This window comes from Babylonia areolata, chromosome 29 (genome assembly GCF_041734735.1).
Source record: "Babylonia areolata isolate BAREFJ2019XMU chromosome 29, ASM4173473v1, whole genome shotgun sequence".
NCBI classification, from domain to species: Eukaryota; Metazoa; Mollusca; class Gastropoda; order Neogastropoda; family Buccinidae; genus Babylonia; species Babylonia areolata.
The window spans coordinates 30978687-30984429 of NC_134904.1; the positions used below are offsets into that span (position 1 = coordinate 30978687).

The 5743-nt window shown below is 42.2% G+C and overlaps 1 long non-coding RNA gene across 2 annotated transcripts in view; it reads right to left on the reverse strand.

Moving 5' to 3' along the window:
* Window positions 1-4681: 4681 nt before the first annotated feature.
* The window catches only part of LOC143274735 (uncharacterized), a 5417-nt gene continuing 4355 nt past the window's right edge, over window positions 4682-5743 (reverse strand). For both annotated transcript variants that reach the window (XR_013053302.1, XR_013053301.1), the window contains exon 4: window positions 4682-5015. This is a non-coding gene — a long non-coding RNA (uncharacterized LOC143274735). The remainder of the gene's footprint in view (window positions 5016-5743) is intronic.

Genomic DNA, 5743 nt, shown 5'->3' on the forward strand with positions numbered 1-5743 from the left:
CAGATAACACAACACACACACACACACACACACATACACATGCATACACACACACACACACACACTCACATGCGCATGCGCACACACACACACATTCACATGCAAACACACACACACATTGATTCCAAATGTTTTGTTGTTTTTTTTTGTTTTTTTTTTTTAGTTTCAGAGTTTTTTTGGGGGGATGGTTGCCAGTTATCTCTCTCTCTCTCTGTCTTTCTCTCTCTCTCTCTCTCTCTCTCTCTCTCTCTCTCTCTCTGTGTATATATATGATTGTGTGTGTGTTTGTTTTCTTTCTTTCTTTATTTTTTTGTTGTTGTTTTTTTATGCTGATGATGGACAGGTAAATAGGACTTTCCTTTTTTCTTTCTCTAGTGTGATTTCTATCACGGCAAAACAGGAAGCATTGCTAGCTGGGGGAGCTGCCTCCAGGCTGGTTGCTGTGATGAAGGCTTCTCTCTGAAACCTTTTGAAGAGGGGGGGAGGAAGCTGGATGGAAGCAAGACAGCCGTTCTCTCTTTGTCTTGTTTTGTACATGCTGGAGGAGTTTGTTGCTTGTAAAACGGTGATAGACCGCTGTTTGTTTTGTACATGACGGAAGAGTTTTGTTGCTAGTAAATGGTGACAGACCGTTTGTTCTTGTCGGAAGAGTTTTGTTGCTAGTAAAATGGCGACAGACTGCTGTTTTGTTTTGTACATGATGGAAGAGTTTTGTTGCTAGTAAAATGGTGACAGACCGCTGTTTGTTTCGTACATGACGGAAGAGTTTTGTTGCCAGTAAAATAGCAACAGACTGCTGTTTGTTTTGTACATGATGGAAGAGTTTTGTTGCTAGTAGAATGGCGACAGACCGTTTGTTCATGTCGGAAGAGTTTTGTTGCCAGTAAAATGGCGACAGACTGCTGTTTGTTTTGTACATGACGGAAGAGTTTTGTTGCTAGTGAAATGGCGACAGGCTGTTGTTTGTTTTGTACATGATAGAGAAGTTTGTTGCCAGTAAAATGGCGACAGACTGCTGTTTGTTTTGTACATGACGGAAGAGTTTTGTTGCCAGTAAAATAGCAACAGACTGCTGTTTGTTTTGTACATGATGGAAGAGTTTTGTTGCTAGTAGAATGGCGACAGACCGTTTGTTCATGTTGGAAGAGTTTTGTTGCTAGTAAAATGGCAACAGGCTGTTGTTTGTTTTGTACATGATGGAAGAGTTTTGTTGCTAGTAAAATGGCAACAGCTGTTGTTTGTTTTGTTCATGTCGGAAGAGTTTTGTTGCTAGTAAAATGGCGACAGACTGCTGTTTGTTTTGTACATGACAGAAGAGTTTTGTTGCTAGTAAATGGCGACAGGCTGTTGTTTGTTTTGTACATGATGGAGAGTTTTGTTGCCAGTAAAATGGCGACAGACTGCTGTTTGTTTTGTACATGACGGAGAAGTTTGTTGCTAGTGAAATGGCGACAGACCGCTGTTTGTTTTGTACATGACGGAAGAGTTTTGTTGCTAGTAAATGGTGACAGACCGTTTGTTCATGTCGGAAGAGTTTTGTTGCTAGTAAAATGGCGACAGACTGCTGTTTGTTTTGTACATGACGGAAGAGTTTTGTTGCTAGTAAATGGTGACAGACCGTTTGTTCATGTCGGAAGAGTTTTGTTGCTAGTGAAATGGCGACAGACTGCTGTTTGTTTTGTACATGATGGAAGAGTTTTGTTGCTAGTAAAATGGTGACAGGCTGTTGTTTATTTTGTACATGATGGAAGAGTTTTGTTGCTAGTAAAATGGTGACAGGCTGTTGTTTGTACATGATGGAAGAGTTTTGTTGCCAGTAAAATGGCGACATACAGCTGTTTCTTTTGTACATGACAGAGAAGTTTGTTGCCAGTAAAATGGTGACAGACCGCTGTTTGTTTTGTACATGTCAGAGAAGTTTGCTGCTAGTAAAATGGCAACAGACTGCTGTTTGTTTTGCACATTACAGAAGAGTTTTGTTGCTAGTAAATGGCAACAGACCGTTTGTTCATGTCGGAAGAGTATGGTTGCCAGTAAAATGGTGACGGACCGCTGTTTGGTTTATGCATGTTTGAATTTGCTATGAGAAACAGCGGTGACAGACTGCTTTTTGCTTTGTGCATGGTGGAGTTTGTTACGAGAATGAATTGTGACAGATTTGTGTTTTGAACATCTTAGACTTTGTTACGAGAAAAGAAAACGGTGACAGATTGTGTTGTGTTTTGTATATGCTGGAATTTGTTACCAGGTGATGGGTTGTGTACATTTGCACAGATTGTATATTATGTAACAAGTGTATGTTTGTGTAATGTTTGTGGAACAAAGAGAAACTGGGAGACAAAAACAGAGAGAGAGAGGTGGAGACTCTGTTCTTATCTGTCTCACTTGTGCTGATATTGGATTTTTTTTTAATTGATAATGATTTCAGTACTGATCCAGATGAGAAAAGTGATATATATATATATATATATATATATATATATGTATATGTATATATGGTCTGTGAGAGTATGGAAAAAATCAGAACAGTACAGTTGGAAAGTTGAATAAAGTCGGTATGCATGTGTGTGTGTGTGTGTGTGTGTGTGTGTGTGCGTAGTGTGTGTGTCTGTGAAGAAAATGACCTATGAGGCATATTCTTGTTACCAAATTACCTTTGTAAAGATCTGAGACAGTATGTTGTGCTCCTTGTTGATAGATCAGCAGTGTTAAAAGAATTAAAGACGTGTGGAATGCTGGCGCATTGTGTTGGGGTGAATGCACCAGTCGAGCTATACATGTGTTGATTTAGTTTTTTGATTAGCAGTTTTATATTTGTCACATTTGCTGATCTCTCAGACTCTGTCTCTCCCTGTCTCTCTGTCTTTCTGTCTCTCTGTCTCTCTCTCTCCTAAACGCACACATACACAAATGCACACACACTCACATATGTGCACACAAGCTCACACACATGTGCATGGACGCGCACACACACACTCACTCTATCTTACTCTTTCACACACACACACACACACACACACAATACAATCATCGTATATACAGACTCCAGCACATAAGCACACACATACATTCACTACACATTTAACCAAAGGATTTCTTCTCTTTTTCTAATATTTGATATGTTTTTTTCTGTTTGTTTGTTTTTAATTGTGCCATCACCAATCCATCCACACCATGTCAGTTGTACTGTCCTCCCAACCCCGTCACCCCCATCATCTCTCTCTCTCTCTCTCTTTTTCTCTCTCCCTTTTCAAGATGTCCACATGGACCGTGAAGGTGAACTGTGAAGTCCACATGGAGCTGTGAAGGTGAACTGTGAAGTCCACATGGAGCTGTGAAGGTGAACTGTGAAGTCCACATGGAGCTGTGAAGGTGAACTGTGAAGTCCACATGGAGCTGTGAAGGTGAACTGTGAAGTCCACATGGAGCTGTGAAGGTGAACTGTGAAGTCCACATGGAGCTGTGAAGGTGAACTGTGAAGTCCACATGGAGCTGTGAAGGTGAACTGTGAAGACCACATGGAGCTATGAAGGTGAACTGTACAGACCACATGGAGCTATGAAGGTGAACTGTACAGACCACATGGAGCTGTGAAGGTGAACTGTGAAGTCCACATGGAGCTATGAAGGTGAACTGTGAAGACCACATGGAACTGTGAAGGTGAACTGTGAAGACCACATGGAACTGTGAAGGTGAACTGTGAAGACCACATGGAACTGTGAAGGTGAACTGTGAAGTCCATTTGGGACAGTGAAGGTGAATGTAAAGTCCACGTGATCTGTGAAGGTTAACTGTGATGTCCACACAGAACTGTGATAGTTGGGTTACTGGTGTCTCACAACAGAGGAGACCCTGCACCACTTCCGTATCCCTTTCACCTTTTTCCTGTCCTGTGACATCTCATCTTTCGAACAGGGTAAAATATAACTGAGGGGGAAAGAGTTCTAAACATAATACACATGAAAAATTAAGAGGAGACAGTCAACATTGTCTAGAGTTTCAGTTACACTTTCTCAAGGAGGCGTCACTGCGTTCGGACAAATCCATATTCATACGCTACACCATATCTGCAAGGCAGATGCCTGACAGCAGCATAACTCAATGCGCTTGTCAGGCCTTGAGTGCATGCCCATTTATTTGTGTACCTATCAGAGTGGATTTCTGTGTACGTGATTTTGCCAGAGGACAACACTTTTGTTGCTATGGGTTCTTTTTTCAGTGCACCAAGTGCTGCACACGGGACCTCGGTTTATCGTCTCATCCGAAAGACTAGACGCTCAGTTTGATTTTCCAGTCAAACGTGGGAGAAAGGGCGAGAGTGGGATTCGAACCCACACCCTCACGGACTCTCTATTTTGGCAGCCGAGCGTCTTCACCATTCTGCCACCTCCCTCTTCGAGAATGATAAGCATATCGATTAATGTGACAAATTTATTAATGACGGAAGTGGAATACCCATAATCATGATTATGCTTATTTACACCCAGCCTTCAGGGCAAAAAGGAAAAGATGAAAAATTCAAATCAATTAGAAAAAAATAAGAAAATAGAAAGAAAAACGGCAGGGTACACTCACACACGTATACATTGCCGCGAGAAGGCTGATCAAGCAGCTTGACCAAAACAGTCTGATGGTCGCGCGCGCGCGCGCACACACACACACACACACACACGAAATATGCTTTGTCTTTTCATTGTCATTTATTATCTTTTTTGTGTACGGTCATGCAAGCTCCTTGATCTCACAGAAAAGACAGGCACTCTCTCGTTCATCCGTCCCTCTCTGTCTCTGACCCGTCGCAGCCAGGAAACTGGACAGCAAGGTTCATTACCATCCCTATTACGTCACTTTTAACTTTCGTGACGTCACTTCCTTTTCCGTTGCGCTGCTCCGCTTTCGTGACGTCACTTCCGTTTTCATTGCGCTGCTTCCACTACTGTAACGTCAGTTCCGTTTCCATTGCGCTGCTTCCACTTCCGTGACGTCAGTTCCGTTACCAATGCGCTTATTACCACCTGGAACGAAAAAGCACTCAAACAGGTTGGAAAACAAAAATAATTGACCCATCAGAGGGAGTGATACACCTGGCACATCCTCGGACTGTGGAGCAAGATAGAAAAGCAATGGAGAAGTACAGACAGAAGGGCATGTGGTGGAACCTACTATGTGGAGATGAAGCCTACGTGGAATGGGGTTTCTGGTCAACACGAACATAAAGAACGCAAGTACTCGGATGCTGTTCTTTTTCCAGCACAATCATGACCTGCTTACGAGCGAAACCATTTCAACAGTAGTGCTGTTCCCCAACAGAGGCTCACGGCGCTTCACAAAATTAATTACATATAAACAGGATAGAAACAACATTCAAAGAGATGCAAATAAGTTATCAATACTGATCAATCACTTACGGCGCTTCACAAAATTAATAACATGCTACAAAAGAAATGCAAAAATCACCAAGAAAAGGAATCAACCACGAACAAAACAAGCATCACAGGAGTAGTGTAAATATAATTATGCCTCCACCACATCAGACTATTATGACCAGACTGAAGATTATTCTTCCCTCAGCTTCAAGCGGTCATTAACAGGTCGACAAGAAAGACGTCCTCATCAGTCGTTCAGTTCAGGGTGACTAGAATGCCAAGGCAGGTACTGATGCCCCCAAAATGTTGAAGGAATTTCAGTGGCACCTGCTATGTGTGCGAAGAAGACCAATGACAACGGGACTGCGCCTGCAAGA